This window comes from Passer domesticus, unplaced genomic scaffold, assembly GCF_036417665.1.
Source record: "Passer domesticus isolate bPasDom1 unplaced genomic scaffold, bPasDom1.hap1 HAP1_SCAFFOLD_58, whole genome shotgun sequence".
Classification (NCBI taxonomy): domain Eukaryota; kingdom Metazoa; phylum Chordata; class Aves; order Passeriformes; family Passeridae; genus Passer; species Passer domesticus.
Window position 1 is genome coordinate 156,318 of NW_026990164.1, and position 17,113 is coordinate 173,430.

The 17,113-nt window shown below is 52.9% G+C and overlaps 2 long non-coding RNA genes across 2 annotated transcripts; one reads left to right on the top strand and one right to left on the bottom strand.

Moving 5' to 3' along the window:
• The first annotated feature begins 357 nt into the window (after positions 1-357).
• Positions 358-16,242, top strand: LOC135292924 (uncharacterized). The gene is made up of 3 exons (XR_010355072.1): positions 358-816; positions 15,687-16,005; positions 16,168-16,242. It is a non-coding gene; the product is annotated as an uncharacterized LOC135292924 (long non-coding RNA).
• LOC135292938 (uncharacterized) lies at positions 9,877-11,704 on the bottom strand. Its single transcript, XR_010355086.1, has 2 exons — positions 11,140-11,704; positions 9,877-10,522 (listed from the first exon to the last, which is right to left on the bottom strand). It is a non-coding gene; the product is annotated as an uncharacterized LOC135292938 (long non-coding RNA).
• Positions 16,243-17,113: the final 871 nt, after the last annotated feature.

Genomic DNA, 17,113 nt, shown 5'->3' on the forward strand with positions numbered 1-17,113 from the left:
GTCCTATTAACCATCTGATCCAATGCCCTAAATTCCCTTTTAATTGTCCTGACACTCCTCTTTTCAATCTCATCACTGCCAGCCTGGAGTATCAGCAGTGGGTAGTAATCAGAGGGCTGAATCAGCCCAGGCAGTCTCTCAGTGATATCCCATACGCGGGCCCCAGGGAGGCAGCAGACTTCTCTGTGGGGTGGGTCTGGGCGACACATGGGGCTCACTGTTCCCATCAGGAGGCAGTCACCCACCATGATTACCCTTTGCTCCTTTTTGATGTTAGAGCTGGTAATCCTCACAGATGAATCATAATTGGGACACTCACCAGACAGATAATTTTCTTCTAAATCATGTGGCTGGCTCTCAAGATCCAGAGGCTCATACCTGTTCTGAAGTGGCGCCTGGCTTGGGAGTGGGGGTCAGGAGCAATTTTTATTATTATGTCCTTGAGCAGGTATCGACTCCAACTCCCCTTCATCTACCAGGTGTCCTTCTATTGTCTGACAGTGGGAGGCATAAAAGAGAGTAGGAACCAAGGAGAGCATTGCTGTCCTGTGAGACCTCAGGGATCCTCAAGGATCCACTGTGACACTGAAGGGCCCAAGGATCCAAGGGACTTTGTGACACCAAGGGGTTCCATGGAACCAAAGGGACATTGTGACCCAGGGAAGCCTCATGGAAACATGGAGGTCATTGGAACACTCTGGGGCCTCAAGGAACTGTGGTGACACCAAGCTGGGTGTGAGTGTGGATCTGCTGGAGGGTCAGAGGGCTCTGCACAGGAACCTGGACAGGCTGGATCCAAGGCCCAAATCCAACAAGGTGAGGTTTAACAATTCCAAGTGCCAGGTCCTGCACTTTGGCCACAACAACCCCTGCAGCACTACAGGCTGGGGACAGAGTGGCTGGACAGCAGGCAGGCAGAAAGGGACCTGCAGGGACTGATGGACAGCAGGCTGGACATGAGCCAGCAGTGTGCCCAGGTGGGCAAGAAGGCCAATGACTCCTGGCCTGGATCAGGAATGGTGTGGCCAGCAGGAGCAGGGCAGTGATTCTTCCCCTGTGCTGGGCACTGGTTGGGCAGCACCTCGAGTGCTGTATCCAGTTCTGGGCCCCCCAATTTAAAAAGGACATGGAGGGGTTGGAGCGTGTCCAGAGAAGGGCAACAAGGCGGGTGAGGGGACTGGAGCACAAATCCTGTGAGGAGCAGCTGAGGGAGCTGGGGTTATTTATCGTGAAGGAAAGGAGGCTCAGAGGAGACAAGGCAGTGTCAGGGCACAGATTGGACTTGATGATCTCCAAGGACTTTTCCAACCTTGCTGATTCTGTGGTTCTCTAAAACCACCCTTGGAGCAATTGCAGGATGAGCCCTGGGCCTCCTCTTCAGAAGCTCCAGCAGCCCAGGTACCTCAGCTTCTCCTGCCAGCCCCAAAGCCCATCCTGTCAGTCCTGCAGAGCCTCTGCAGCTCCTCCTCATTGCCCAGAACAGGGAGCCCCACAGGCAGACACTGCAGCCCAGATGTGCCCCCCTGGCCTGGGGTGCCTCTGGCAAGGGAGCAGCACCAGGCACTGCAGGAGCCTGCAGACAATTCCTGCAGCACTTGGAGGATGATCCTGCTCCCCAAGGGACATTCCCATGGTGCCAAGTCAGGAACTGGAATGGGGAGTAGGGGCAAGAGAGGAAAGGGAAAACAAGGATGGTCTGTCTGCAGGGGAGAGAACAGCAGTGGGCAAGAGGAAGAAATTTGTATCAGGAAGAGGAAAAAAAGCAAATGTCAAGCCAAGGACGTGCTCAGGGCAGTTCAGGGGTGGCTGCCAGGCAGCCTTGGCTCTGAGCAACAGCGTCTGCAGTGGCACAGGAAACTCCCAGCTGATGGGAACAAACTTTCTGGCTGACTGCAGAGGCCAGGACAAAGCTGAGTGCTTTCCCTGGTGTCCCCCAGCCCTTGCTGGCCCCAGGAGCTGATGGCATTTGTGCTGCCTCAGGTTCATGTCCCCACAGCACCAGCATGGGGGTGCTCCCGCCTGCTCTGTGCAATGCAAACAGGGGCTCCTGAGCCAGTGCTGCCGTGGCTGTGCCTGCAAGGATGCGGCACCTGTGTGAGCTGGGGGAGAGGCCAGGGCTGCAGAGGGTGGATGTTGTTGGCAGCTCCATAAGGACGCTCTGGGACGCTGCCCTGGGCTGTGCAGCGCACTGGGGACGGATCAGCCCCTGCTCTGCTGCTCCTTCCCGTCTCCCCCAGGGCCCTTGCAGAGCCCCAGCCATGCTGTTTGCCCCCAGCCTGCCCACAGCCAGCCTGGGGCTGCTCACCCTGGGGCTTTTTTGTGCTGAGCATTAGCCTGGCCGTGTTCTTGAGAGAGCCTGGGCAAGGAGCCTGCAGCCCCCAGGGCCTGGCCTGAGGCGTCAGCGCTGCTCCAGCAGTGCCCATGGCCTGTCCCTGCTGCAGCCCCGGCACTGCCACCCCCAGGACTGTGCCCGGCCCCGAGAGCACTCAGGCCCTGCAGCAACACCAGGGCCACCAGGGCAGCGGGGCAGGGCCACGGCAGCAGCACTGGCAACACCAAGTGCTGCTGCTGCTGGGCACAGCTGCTGTGCCAGCACTGATCTGCCCCAGCTCTGCACACAGACATTGCTGCTGCAGCTCCAGAGAAGGCAACAAAAGGGCATCTCTGCAGAAAACTCTGCTGGGAGATCCTTTAGTTCCTTTAAAGCCACCAAGAGTGCAGTCCTTCATTGACTCAATGTGTGGACACAGGGATGGTGGAGAGAAAAAAAAATGAGAATTGGCAAAAGGTATGACATTTCTTTGTGGACAATCTGAAAACCATAAAACAAAGAAAATGAACCTCCAAAACAAAGCGAAAAAGAAGTATTGAAAATGCCTTTTATTAAATGTGATTTTCAGAAATTGTCCAGCAGTTCAATGTTTCTGAACGGATCCATTCATCAGTTTCCACACTGCAGCCTTGAGCTCCTGGTTCCTCAGATTGTAGATGAGGGGGCTCAGGGCTGGAGGCACCACCGAGTACAGAAATGACACTGCCAGATCCAGGGATGGGGAGGAGGTGGAGGGGCGCTTTAGGTGGGCAAATGTTCCAGTGCTGATGAACAGAGACATTACAGCCAGGTGAGGAAGGCAGGTGGAAAAGGCTTTGTGCCGTCCATGCTCAGAGGGGATCCTCAGCACAGCCCTGAAAATCTGCACATAGGAGAAAACAATGAACACAAAACAGTCAAGTCCTAAACAGCCACTAACACCAAGAAGCCCCAGTTCCCTGAGATAGGATTTGGATCAGGAAAGCTTCAGGATCTGGGGAATTTCACAGAAGAACTGGCCCAGGGAATTGCCCTGACACAGGGGCAGAGAAAATGTATTGGCTGTGTGCAGCACTGAATAGAGAAAGGCACTGGCCCAGGCAGCTGCTGCCATGTGGGCACAAGCTCTGCTGCCCAGGAGGGTCCCGTAGTGCAGGGGTTTGCAGATGGACACGTAGCAGTCGTAGCACATGATGGTCAGGAGATAAAACTCTGCTGAGATGAAGAAGTGCTGTGCAGCACATCCTGTGTAGGAGATGGTCGTGGTGTGCCAGAGGGAATTGTGCATTGGGGACAGCGGTGCAGATGGAGCCCAGGTCGCTGAGGGCCAGGTTGAGCAGGAAGAAGAACATGGGCGTGTGCAGGTGCTGGCCGCAGGCTACGGCACTGATGATGAGGCCGTTGCCCAGGAGGGCAGCCAGGGAGATGCCCAGCAAGAGGCAGAAGTGCAGGAGCTGCAGCTGCCGCGTGTCTGCCAATGCCAGCAGGAGGAAGTGCCTGATGGAGCTGCTCTTGGACATTTCCTCTGGCTGCACATGGGGACCTGTTAATGGAGAAAGGACAGTGACAAGTCAGGAGAGGCTGCTTGAAGCCAAACCTGGGTCATTCCCTGCAGACTGTCCCACTGGGACTCACCCAGCCTTGTTCCTGCTCTGAGAAATCCTTCCCCAGGTCCCTGCCTGAGCTCCAGTTGTCCTGGCTGAGTGTGCCAGGAGCAGCCAGGCGTCTGCGTGGGGACACCCAGGAGGGCAGCTCAGAGCTTGGAAGGGCACAGCAAGGAGATCCCTGGCTGTGCCCATGATGGGATCTCAGGGAGGGGGCTCAGCTCATTTCCCTTTCCCATGGACTGCTTTGCCCACAGCCCCACAGGTCCCAGGGAAGCTTGGACACACCATTCCCATGGACACCCCTGCCTGGCAGGAATGCCAAGGGCAGTGCCTGACTCAGCTGCTGCAGTTGCCAGAGCCTCCCTGAGAGCAGCAGATAACAGTGACAATATCAGGGCAGGGCAGAAACAAGAGAAGATGCTGTGGTGCTGTGCCTGAGAGGGCAGGGCAGAGACAGCCGGGCACTCAGGACAGTGTTCCCGTGCCCAGCTGTGCCCGGCACCTCCCACACACCAACAGTGCCCTCCTGCCCCAGCACTGCTCTCTTCAGCCCCCTCTCCTTGCCTGAGCATCTCCCTGGGCCTGGACATTCCCTCCTGAGAGGAGCCTTGTCCCTGCCAGTGCTCACAGAGCCCATCCCACCCTGTGTGCCCTGGCCCCGGCCCTACAGAAACCTGCCTGTGTGCAGGGCCCTGCCTGGAGCAGGCTGTGTGTGCAGGTGGGCAAGGGCAGCTCAGGAGAGCCCTGCTGGGCCCTGCAGAGGTGATGCTGCTGCTGTCCAGGACTGAGGAGTGGCTGAGGGCCCTCTGGGAGGCTCCCAGCAGAGAGACTGACCACCCAAAGTTACAGTTCTGGAGTCTCTGTAAATGTTCAAACATTCCTTTGATGATCCTGCATGTCTCATTCACCTCAGAATGTTCCGTGATTCTGGGATTACAATTCCTGTTCTGCCTCTCTCATCCCCCTGTTGTCCCTAATCAAAAGAGTAAAAACCCCTTGCAACGTTGTTAGAACAGTAAAGTAAAAAACAGACCTTTATTGGAAACTTCCATGTGTCCCAGTGGGGATGGGGCACACCCAGCCCCTGATTTCAACAATTTGTTAAGGTTGAATAATTGGGGCATTTAATAGGAACATCCAAAAGCAGATTGAGTTGCCCCAGTTACACACCCTTGGGTCAACCCATTGCAGTAGGTGCAAGGGCTTCTTTGCATTCACTTTTTATTATGATTGCTCATATTCTGGGGAAAAAAAATGTTCTTTTTGTAGGTCCTTTTCCTGATAATAATACTACACAGGATATCAGGAATGGATTTAGACAGTCAGCTTATTGCTCTAAAATCTGAGAGAAAGTTAGGAAACGTATTAAGGTTAATGAAGGATTATAGTTATAGGACTATATATTAGCAATTTAATAGAGTTAATTAGGAGATTAATAGAGTATTTAATATAGTAAAGTAAGGATTATAGTTATATAACTATATAATAGTAATTTACAGGGCTACGAATACATGAAAAAATTCATTAAAAACAAAATTCTTTTTGTCATCACCCCAACTGGCCCATCCGTCTCCAAGCAGGAAATTGAAAACATTCTCAGGAAAGCTCCTGATCTTTCCAGCAATGCCAGGTTTACCTTCTTTGGGAAGTGTCCTCCGGAGCTGTGCCCAGGCTGGTGTGGAGCTGGGAGCAGCCCTGCCCCACCCAGCCCCTCTCAGCAGCAGCACCTGCCCTGCTCAGGGTGGCTCCTTCCCCCGACAGCTTCTCCCCAGTGCTGGGAGCAGCTCCTGGGCCGGCTGAGAGCTGTCCCTGGCAGGCAGCAGAGTCCCTGCCCCAGCACAGCGCCCTGGGCTGCAGGAGCCTGCTCTGCAGGACAGCCCTGGGCACCCCTGGCTGCTCTGCACAAGAGAGAATCAGAGAATGTACTCACAGGGTCTGCAGGCATTGGGACGTTCCAGCTTTAGGAAATCACTCCAGGAGCTGCAGCTGCATTGTCCTGCAGCCAGAGGTTCCTGTGCCAAGGACTGGCAGCGATTCTGCCCCAGGCACTTCTCAGCACCTTCCCAGACCTGACTGATTGAAGCTCTCTGTGCCTCTGGGCTGTGCCCGGGCTGGCTGCAGGAAGTGCCCCAGCCCTGCTGGGCTGGCAGAAGAGCTGCTCATCAAGGGAAATGTGCTTTTGAAGCTCTTCTTGCTTACCAGGAGCTGCCTCTGTGCCAGGAGCCCAGCCCAGCTCAGCAGCAGAGACACAGCAGCAGGACTTTAATGACCCTCTGGGGCTTTGTGCTCGGGCCCTGAACATCAGTCCCTGAGAGGCAGCTGAAGAAACCTCTCCAGAACTCCAAGTCAGAATCCAACTCCAAAGTTTCTTGGACTTTTAATGGGTCCCACTGAGGCACATGACTGAGAAAGTGTCCCCAGGCCCCAGGCAGAGCAGAGAACTGGAGGCAGTGATGACAGGTGGGGACAAAGAGGAGCCAGGTCTTGTGCCCTGGGGCACAGCAGCAGGGTCTGTGCCACTAAGGACTGGGAGGAGACACCTTGTCCTGAGGCTCTGGGGCCTCCTGGCACAGCCCCAGCCAGGCTGGGCACTGTCAGCCCCTTGTCCTGCCCTCAGCATCCCCCCCTAGCCCACATCCCAGTGGCCTCAAGGATCTGCTGGAAGGAGTCCCTGTGGAGCCTTGCTCAGCAATGGCCCTGGGGGCTCCTTCAGGCTCCCAGGGACTGCAGGTTTTTCAGAGGACTTTGGGTTTGGCTTTTGCCTTGGAGTCTCTGAAAGGTTTGGCGATCATGGCCTCCAATTATCTGCTGTAATTAGTCCCTGGAGAGGCTTTGTCAGTAACAGCACTCAGTGGGGCTCATTAATGCTTCAAGGTACTTCAGTTATTTTAAGGTACTTGGCACCCTTTTGATATAGACTCTATGAGAAAGATTGTGCAGTCACAGCCTCCAATTATCTGCTTTAATGAGTCCCTTGAGAGCTTTGTACTGACACTCAGTGGGGCTCATTAATACGTTGAGATACTCAAGTTTTTTAAGGTACTTTGGAATTTCCTTTCCCCACTGACTCCCTGAGAGGTTTTTGTGCCATCCTGGCTTCCAATTCTCTCCTCCAAGGAGTCCATGAGGAGCCTGTGTTGGGAATGGACCTCAGTGGGACCCATTCATACCTTGAGACACTTTGGGGTTTTCCTCTAACTTTGACTCCTTGAAAGGTTTTTGCAATCTACTTTCAAGCCCTGATGTTCCAAGGCTCAGCTCCAAATGCACCACGGGGCTCATTAGGATCAAGCAGGTCCTGACAAACCATCGTTCTGCCTTGATTTCCCTCTGCTCTCATGAAAGTTCTTCAGGAAGGCTTCTGTAGAGGTTTTGGTTTGCCAATTTGACAATTCTTGGCCAATTCATCAATTAGTGTGGTGGGTTCAGTGTTGGTAAAATACCGGTGCATGCACTAGAATATACTTACTCATTTCCTGCTTTGAGATAGAAATAGGAGAAAGGTAAAGTAGGCTCAAAACTTTAAAAGGATATAAAGGAAAGTTTATTAATAGTAACTAAAAGAAAGAGTTATAAGAATCAGAACAAAACTTTCTGAACACCTCTCCTCTTCCTGTGTTTTCTTTTTTACTCTCAATATAAAGAGACAAAACCTAAAATTTTCGGTCAGTTTACCACCTCTAAAATTGTCTTTCTTCAGTTCACTTTGGGAGAGAAGTTCCTGTGGCTAATGGAGACTTCTCCATAAGAAAACAGTTGTTGTGTGGCTTTGAATTTCAACCAATAGCAGCTGTCTGGAAAAATCTGCAATCATGAAGTCCCTCCCATTTCTTCAGAGCTTTTCCCACTGTTCTGTTTATGAGCCGCGTCATACGCCAACTTATGGGGTATTAGTTTATAGATGAGCTGTTAAAGAGCAAAGGTTCTCTTAATCTATTTGTGAAATCATCTTCATCTCTGGGAACAGAGATCTTTTTCTTCTCTCCCTGAGGCCACAGGGTCTCATCACTCTTCTCTCTTTCTCTGTTCAAACTTCTCATGGGATCATAGCTACTTCAATATTTGCTAATTTTAGCATGGAGGCCTTTGCTGAACAAGTAATCTCCCCATATTTTAAATGTGTTTTAAGGAAAAAGAGAGTCTGATGTATCATTTCTCCATAGCTTTACATGAGGATTTCAGCCCCAAGATCAAGGCACTTTCTCATCCCCCCAGTCTGGGACTCAACTTCCCCTTCACTGACCTCGGTGTCTTCATGTTGCTCCTCTATTTGCCTGCACTTTGTCCTTTCTTCTCCCTCAAGCAAGGATGGAAGCACTGAAAGAGTTAATATCTCTCCCGGGCCCTGCAGATGGTTCCGTGACCCCGGCCGGGCTGGGTCCTTGCAGCCGGAGCTGTTTTACCATGGAGGTTTCTGCAGCGGCTGCGCTGGGGCTGTGTCAGGATGGGCTGTGCTGGGGCAGGGCCAGGATCTCAGCAGCCAGGCCAGAGCACAGCAGCAGCACGGCCAGGGCCCATGGCTTCTCCTCCCCTGCCCAGGGCTTGCGGGTGAACCCCAAGGGTGGCAGAATCTTGGCCGAGCCGGCCCGGCCCGGGGCTGCTCCTGGGGCCCGGCGGATCCTGGCTGGGCCCGGGCTGGCGGCGGGGCAGGGCTCGGCAGCGCCCAGGTGTTGGCAACCGCAGCCATGGCCCGGCCCGGCCACGGCCCCGCGGCCTCCCCTGCCCTGCCCGGCAGCCGATGGGGCCTGGGGGCTCCCTGGGAAGGGGCCCGGCCCCACGGCAGGAGCCGCCCGGCCCGGCCTGGCTGAGACGGGGACTGGGCCAGCCTTGTTACCTCTTTGCTAGGCAGAAGGGAAAGAGACCATCCCAGGCTTTCTCGTCTTTAACATGTGTCTTCACAGAGTCATGTACAGCTTCCTTAGTGGTTTAACAGATTGTCAATTCTCAAAGCTAATTACTGATTGTTTTCTTTGTCAGACACGGGGGAAACTGCTAACAGCTTCTTTTAGAACATCACTTCCGTGATGCAAAACCATCACAACAGCACAGAGCACAGAGCTCCTTTGTCCATATGTAGTGTTCCCAAGGCCTCAAAACCCCTCCTTGGGAGATCTCTGGGCCCACTCCAAGGTGTTTTCAATTGAAAACATGCAGCTCATAGTCTGAGAAAATCCCCAGAGGACAGGGCTAGGCCGACCTTTCTGTCCTGGCTACTTTTGTCCGGGAGCAATCCTTGGATATACCGAATTTGGGAGTCCAAATTCTAATTTTGACCATGGCCCCTGGATATGAAAGATGTTTCTTTTCCAAAGGAATGAAGGAACAGAACACCATTGTTTCCTAGGTAGATGAGAGGTGACCACTAGCGGCCAAGGCCAGCCAGAGCTGGCAGGTTTTGTTCTGGGATATACTCTTGCATAGAGGAAATTTTTTCAGGAGAGTACCTATTTTGGCAATGGGCATCTGAAAAGGGGGACGCTTCTTTTCCATAGCATGGAAAGCATGGAGCCCCAGTGCTCCAGGAACTGCTGAAAGGCAGCCCTTGACTTCCCAAGATCAGCCAGACCTGTCAGGTGGTCCCTGGGACGCCAAGCCAGCCAGACCTGTTCCACATTCCCTCGGTTCCATGGGGCCCCACAGTGTCCCAATGGTCCCTTGCTTCCATGAGGCCCTGAGGTGTCCCAATGCCCCCTTGGTGACACGAGGCCCTGAAGGGTCACAATGGTCTCCATGGTCACAATAGTCTCTGGGTTCCATGAAGCCCTGATGTGTCACCACGGCCCCTTGGTTCCATGGGCTCCAGTGGTGCCACAAGGATCCCCTTGGCTTCATGAGGTCCCCACAGTGTCCCAGGGGTCTCCATGGGAAGGAAAGAACCCAGCCCCAGTGTTGCAGGGCAGTCATCAGAGGCCAAGACCAGCCAGACTTGACAGTACTGGTAGATTTTTCCTGAGAGCAACCCTTGGATATACAAAATTTTAGAGGTGGAATCCCAATTTCAGACATGGACTCCCAGAAGAGGACGGTTCTTTTCCATGGGAAGGAAAGCACAGAACACCGGTGTTTGCGGGGCAGATGAAAGGCGGCCATCAGAGGTCTAGGCCAGCCAGACCTCTGTCCTGGTAGCTTTTGTCTGACAGCAACCCTAGGATATAAGGAATTTGGGAGGTGGAATCCCAATTTTGGCCATTTCTATATAGACAAGAAGGGTGGTTCTTTTCCCTAGGAAGAAAAGCCCAGAGACCAAGGGTTTCAAAGACAGAAAAAGAGAGAGGTGGCTCCTGGGAGGCCAAGCCAGCCAGACCTATTTGTCCTGGCAGTTTTTATTATGGAGGAATCCTTGTATATGTGGAATTTGGGAGAAGGAATCTCAATTTTGACTATGGACACTTTGAGAAGAAGGACAGTTCTTTTCCATTGGAAGAAAAGCACAGAGCCCCAGTGTTTGAAAAACAGGTGAGAGGCAGCCCCCAAGAGGCCAAGGGCAGCCAGACCTGTCTGTCCTGGCAGCTTTCATTTGGGAGCAATCCTTGGATGTATGGAGTTTTGGAGGTGCAATCCCAGTTTTGGCCATGGGCACCTTGTCAGGATGGATGGTTTTTACCTACAGGAAAGAAAAATGCCAAGTCCAAGCGTTTCGGAATATTAAACTTTTAGGCCAACACAGCCTGTCTCTATGGGCTGTTCTTGGACATAGGGTATTTTGGAGGTGGAATCTCAGTTTTGGCTGTGGGTGCCTGGACAACCAGACGAGTTCTTTTCATTAGGAAGGAAAGCACAGAGCCCAAGGGTTTCAGAGGAAGATGAGTGCCAGCCCTCAGGAAGCCAAGGCCTGCCAGACTTTTCAGTGGGGACAGCTTTTGTCTGGGAGTTATCCTTGGTTATAGAGAATTCTGGAAGCAGATTCCCAATTTTGGCTATGAGTGCCTGGTCGAGATGGATGTTTTTTTTCCCATAAGAAAGAGAAGCACATGGTCCCAGTGTTTCAAAGGCAGATGGGAGATGGCCCTTGGGGGGCCAAGACAGACAGATTTGTTAGTCCTGGCAGATTTCATCTGGGAACAATCTTTGCATGTAAGGAAATTTGGAGGAAGAATCCCAATTTTGGCCATCGCCCCTGGAGGAGAAGGACAGCTCTCTCCACTATGAAGGAAAGCCCTGAGCCCCAGTGCTTCAGGGACAGATGAGAAGCAGCCCTCAACATGCCAAGGTCAGCTGGACCTGTCAGGTGGTCCCCATGAGGCCCAGCCAGCCAGACTTGTTCCATGGTCCATTGGTTTCTTGGGACCCCACAGTGTCACAATGGTCTCCTTAGTTCCATGAGGCCCTGGAGTGTCACAATGTTCCCCCTGCTTCTGCAGTGTCACAATGGCCCTGTGCTCCCATGAGGCCTTGCAATGTCACCATGCTTCATGATTCCACAAAGCCCTGATGTGTCACCATGGCCCCTGGGCTCCCTGTGCCCTTGCTGTTTCACAATGCCTCTTCTGTGACACTGCGGGCTCCACAAGGTTACCATGGACCCTTGCCTCCTTGGGCACCCCAGGTTTCACAATGGTCTCCTTGATTCCATGAGGCACCAGAGTGTCACAACTGACCCATGGTTCCATGAGGTTCTGTAGCGTCACTGTGGTTGCTGTCAGAGGCTGGATGAGATCGGTGTCCCGAGACACCTTGGGATGCTCGGAATGCTCGTGTGGGGCCAGGGCTGGGTCAAGCCTTGGTTTGTGGTGGGACAGAGCCTCGCCCCCTGCCCTGGCAGAGCTGTCAATCACACACAAGAGGCGCAATCACACACTAGCAGCTGGTGACTACCCTGACTCTGATTGGACAAGCCACTGGCAGTCCCACCCCAGGGGCGGGCCCATGAAGGCCCAGGGGGTTAAAAGCCGGAGCGCGAGGCCAGCCCATGGTCTGCATCCTGCCTTCTGCTGGGGTTCCTCCGTCGTCAATGCTGGAACCCAAGCGGTTGGTCCCTATGTGCCTGTCTCTTTATAGATCTTCTGTTTTTCTGTTGTTCTCTATTTCTTCTCCTCCTAATGCTACTGACCTGGAACATTTTTGGGTAACTTAACATATTAAGGGTTAAAGGTTTTTAGGTTAAATGTGTGAGAATCCAGGGCACAGGGAATATTTCTCTTTCTGCTCTGAGGGGTCTTGACACCCAGAGAAACACTGCCTTTAACCTTCATCCATGGACAGGACTTCCATGACTTTGAGAGAGATTAGAATTCACCAAAGTGTGAAATAGATAATAGAGAGTAGTATAGTATGTTGCTTGGGTGAGAAATTTAGGTTTTGGGATTTTTAGTATGGTGTAGATAGGAAGCAAGATGCATGAATTTGGGTATAGTCCCTGTCTTCTTCTTCCTCATCTACCTCATTTTCTGCAGCGTTGGTGACACAGCGTGATTGGTCAAGGAAAGCACAGTGCAGAGGTTATATGGACAGCCAAAGCATGACTTATTGGTAGATAAGTAGAAATAATGTACATTTTAAGAGTTAATTGGATGAGACAACTTTAAAAGACCTTGAAACTGTACATTTCGGGGCCATTTTGCAGTGTTTTTCCAGCACGCTGAGCCTGGTCTGCACAGCATGCAAAACTTTAGATAAGATAAAAATAAACAAGAAGTTGAAGACCAAACAAGTCCAGTGCGTCTCCTTTTCCCTAGCACCGAACAGCTGCAGGAGGGTTTCCCCCATCCCAGGAGGCCCCAGAAGGGCCCAACATAAAACAAACATCAATAACTGGTGCCCCGACAATGTTTGTAATAAGTTGTTTTTTCCATTAAGTTGTTTAATGAAGGGTGTTGTCTTAATTAGTCAAGGATGTGAAATGTGTTGATTAAATGACCACTGAGGTCCACCTGTAGCAAACCAAAGTATAAAAGAAGAGAATTGAATAAACTGGTGGATTTTAGCCCTTAGCCCTCTGATCTGAGTCTGTATCATCTCTGACTCCATGGTGACATTTGGGGATCTGTGGGGGCTACTGGGGACCCTTTCTGCACCTCAAGACCCAACAAAAGCCTCTCCAATAAACTTTGCCTGAAGCTCCCACTCTGCCCATGACAGGAACCCCTGGGAGTGTCTGGGACATCCCGGCTCTTTGGCAGCCTGGGGACTCCTGGGATGTCACCGTGAAGCCCCCATGAGTGCCTGTGACAGATCGGTGCCTTTGCAGCCCAAGGTGCCCTGGGATGTCACCGTGGAATGGCTGTGACTGCCTCTGACCACAGGGCTCTTTACCATCCCCAGAAACCCCTGGGAGGTGTCCATGGAGCCCCTGTCTCTACCTGTGACATTCCAGCTCTTGAACAGCCTGGAGACTCTTGGAAAGTCCCCATGGAACCCCTCTGAGGGCCTGTGACAAAACTGATCCTTAGCAGGCAACCATCCCCAGCCCCCTGTTGCTATGGGTCATGGGATCCCAGATCCACAGAATTGGCTGAGCTGGGAGGGACCCATCAGGATCCTGGAGTCCAACTGCTGGCCCTGCACAGGACACCCCAACAATGCCAGCCTGGGCCTGGCAACGCTGGCCAAACGCTGCTGGAGCTCAGAGAGCCCTGGAGCTGGGAGCCTTCCCTGGGGAGCCTGGGCACTGCCCCAGCAGCCTCTGGGCAAAAACCTTTTCCTGAGATCCAGCCTGAGCTTGTCCGGACTCAGCTGCAGCCGTTCCCTCCAGTCCTATCCCTGGGCACCAGAGGGAAGAGGTTCCCACAGCCCCAGCCAGGGACCCGCTCCCAAGGCTGCTGCCATGGCCACCAGGCTGGGACCAGCTGGGATGCTTGGTTTCCATGGACCAGGGTTTAGGAATGGGATTCTCCCCTACTCCCAAGCATGTTACCATGTCCACCAGGGGTGGGACCAGCTGGGATGCTCGGTCTCCACAGGCTGAGGTTTAGGAATGGGATTCATTCACCCCAACGTGAGGAACACAAGGCTGCTAGAAGTCCCACAGGAAGCCCAGCTCAAGTAGCTAGATTCCTAAATTAGTCCTGAATTCACAGGCTTGGAGACTTTGCCACATGTGAAAATCATAAGTGTCTTTGTCCCTGTCACCTTTGTCACAGCTATACAGAGTTTTTCCTTCCTTTTAATAATCTTGGGCCAAATTTCCATAATTTTTTTTTTTTTTTGGAACCTGCCAGCAGCTGAGCTGGAGCTGTGCAGGAACCGATGAAACTTGGAATTGGCACAGAATTGCTTCTATTGTTGGTTTATTAATGTTTGGGATTTGTTTACATTTCCATCACAAGTGACTTGTGGCAAGAGGAAATGCTCCTCAAGGCATTTAATGTGGTGTTAAGTTTGATTTCTGCCAAGTTGATTTTGTCCAGTGCCCAGGGGATGCTTGAGGGATGCTTGGGAGGGGCTTGGGGGGATTTTGTCCCTGTCCCTGTCACCCCAGGCCATTCCTGGGGTGGTGTCAATCATTCTCACCCCAGGGAATGCCTGGGGGGTCTCCCTCCCTCTCACCCCCATGCCAGGGGGATGCTCGGGGCAGTCTCTGTCCCTCTCAGCCCAGGGGATCCTCGGGGGTCTCTGTCCCCTTGCCCTGGTGGTTGCTCGGTGGTCTCTCCATCCCTCTGGCCTCAGGGAATGCCTGTGCAGGGCTGGGGACCAGGGGCTCTGTGTCCCTCTCACTGCTGAGCGTGCTCGGGGCTGGGGGGGCTCTCCAACCTTCTCATCCCTGGGGAGGCCGGGGTGGTCTCTGTCCCTCTCAGCCCTGGTGTGACCCCTGCCCAAACATCATCGGGGTCAGAGGGACAGAGACACCCCAAACCCCCAGAAGGGCTGGACCTGGGATCATGCTCCTACCCACATTTGTCTGTTTAGCCCAGAAATGAGTTCTGCACATTTAAGGCTGGTTCTGAGAGCGAAGGGAGGGAGGAAGAAGTGAGCAGTTTGTTTTACAAACTGCACTCACTCCTCCACATTCCAGCTCCTGGAGGGACAGATGGTGGGACAGGGCTCTCCTTGGCTTTTAGGGTTTTTTTAGCTCTCTGAGGCAGAGAAGTTCCCTGGACTGTGATTGTTCTTTTTCTTTGGAGCTGTTTTAACCTGCTCTGGACTGAACACCCAGAAGGGCACTGGCAGGTCACACCTGTGATACATTGGGCAGAGTCTGGGCTGTGGCTTTTCCAGTGATGGAGGAACTGATAAGAGACAGATAAGAGACTGATAAGAGAATGAGTGTGCTGAGCTACAGCCCAGGGAGGGACTTGCTGAGCTTGTCATCTCTTTTGGAGTGGCAAAAGGTTTAGTTGTTTAATATTGGTCATTTGCTCTGCTCGTGAATCCCTTGCCTGTTAAATAACCAGGTGTTTTCTACTTTTCTCCAAGGAAATCTTTTCCCAAACTGGTTGGTGGAGAGGCTGCTTGAATTTGCTTTCTAGTGGAATCTCCTTTTCGAGGTTTTCTCCCAAATTTGCCCTAAACCAGGACAGGGCAGTGGGGAGAGGAGAGAGCCCCAAGTAACTGGATTGGCTGGAGGCTGGAGATGGGGACCCTGGGACCCCAAAGTGTGACATTGTCTCCTGTGTGTGTGGCCTTCTCAGGGAGAGGGTCTTACACCTGAGCCAGTTTGGGTAAGGGGGGTGGTGTTCACCCCCCGAGCAGGGATTACCCCACTGTTTCAGGTTGCAGTGCAAGATGTAACCAAATGCATGTTTTCCATCACCACCTTTAGAAACTGTTATATACAGGCGGGGCAGTGTTCTTTATCTCTTCCATGACTCAGCCCTGATAATTCCCTCCAGGGGCTCTCTTCTGTGAATGGGCCATTGAGTGTCCCTGCAGGACTGGTAAAATGACATCATCCCATTGTGGGATGCTCCGCCCAGGGGGAGGAGCCACGCATTCCTACCTGGATATAAACTGAGACTTGTAGCACCAGGAGCATCTTGCCTACTGGATTTCCAGAGGACAAGAGCTCCATAAGCACCACTGGACCTTCAGAGGAAGACCAGACCCTTCTACAGGATCACCGCTTCGACAGAATCATGTTCATCACTGCAACAGGACTGAGGCCACCATCTAATGGGACTGCTACCACCACCCTGACACACAGGGTGCCAGGTTATATCCTGACTCTGTCAGTTTAAGGCAGTGTTTCTGTATCATTGCCTTGATCTTAATTTTCTTCTTAAATTGTAATTCTGGCTTAGACTGTCCCCCTGGTTTGCCCTCAAACCTGTACAAAACTCAATGCATTCATCTCTTGTTTTCCTCCCAAAACAGAATTTCCCATCTCAAAACCACTGCCAGATGGAGGAGAAGGCTGTAAGGAAGAGGAAGATGTCCCGGGACCATCAGGTAGGTGAGGAGGAAGTCACAGCCCCTTTCCCTCTCTCTCCTGCTCCATCTCCCTGCAGAGCACAGCCCAAGGCTGCAGGACAACCCTGCTTCCAACGCTGTCATGCCATGGATGCACTGGGAAAATCTCCTTCCCCTTCCCTCTGGCATGGTGGGAAATCCCATCCTCTCCTTGCCCTGCCTTCCTCAGACAAGGAGCTGAGGATGGAGACCAGTGAGGACAAATCTCCGCAGCAGAACCTTCTGGAAGAGGCCGTTTTCAGTGGCTCCATGGCACAGGAATCTAATGGGGAAGAAAATTCCCTGAGATCCTGCAGGAGGAGGGGCTCCAAACACAGCCCAGGGTGCTCTGAGGAAGAAAGACCCAGCCTGTTCCAGGAAGGTGGACAGAGCTTCAGCCAGAGCTCAGAGCTGATAGTCCATGAGCAGCTTCATGATGGGGAGAAACCCTACAAGTGCTTGGAGTGTGGGAAGAGCTTCAGGCAGAGCTGCCACCTGATCTGCCACCAGAGGATCCACACTGGGGAATGGCCCTACGAGTGTGGGGAGTGTGGGAAGGGCTTCAGCTACAGATCCACCCTTGTGACCCACCAACGCATCCACACCGGGGACAGGCCCTATGAATGCCTTGAGTGTCAGCAGAGATTTCAGACCCACTCCACTCTCCTCAGGCACCAGAGGATTCACAGCGAGGAGAGGCCCTTCCTCTGCCCCGACTGCGGGAAGGGCTTCAAGCAAAACTCCCACCTTGTCACCCACCAGCGCATCCACACTGGGGAGAGGCCCTACGGGTGCCACACCTGTCAGAAGAGGTTTCACAGCAGCTTCAATCTCCTCCTGCATGAGCGGATTCACAGCGAGGAGAGGCCCT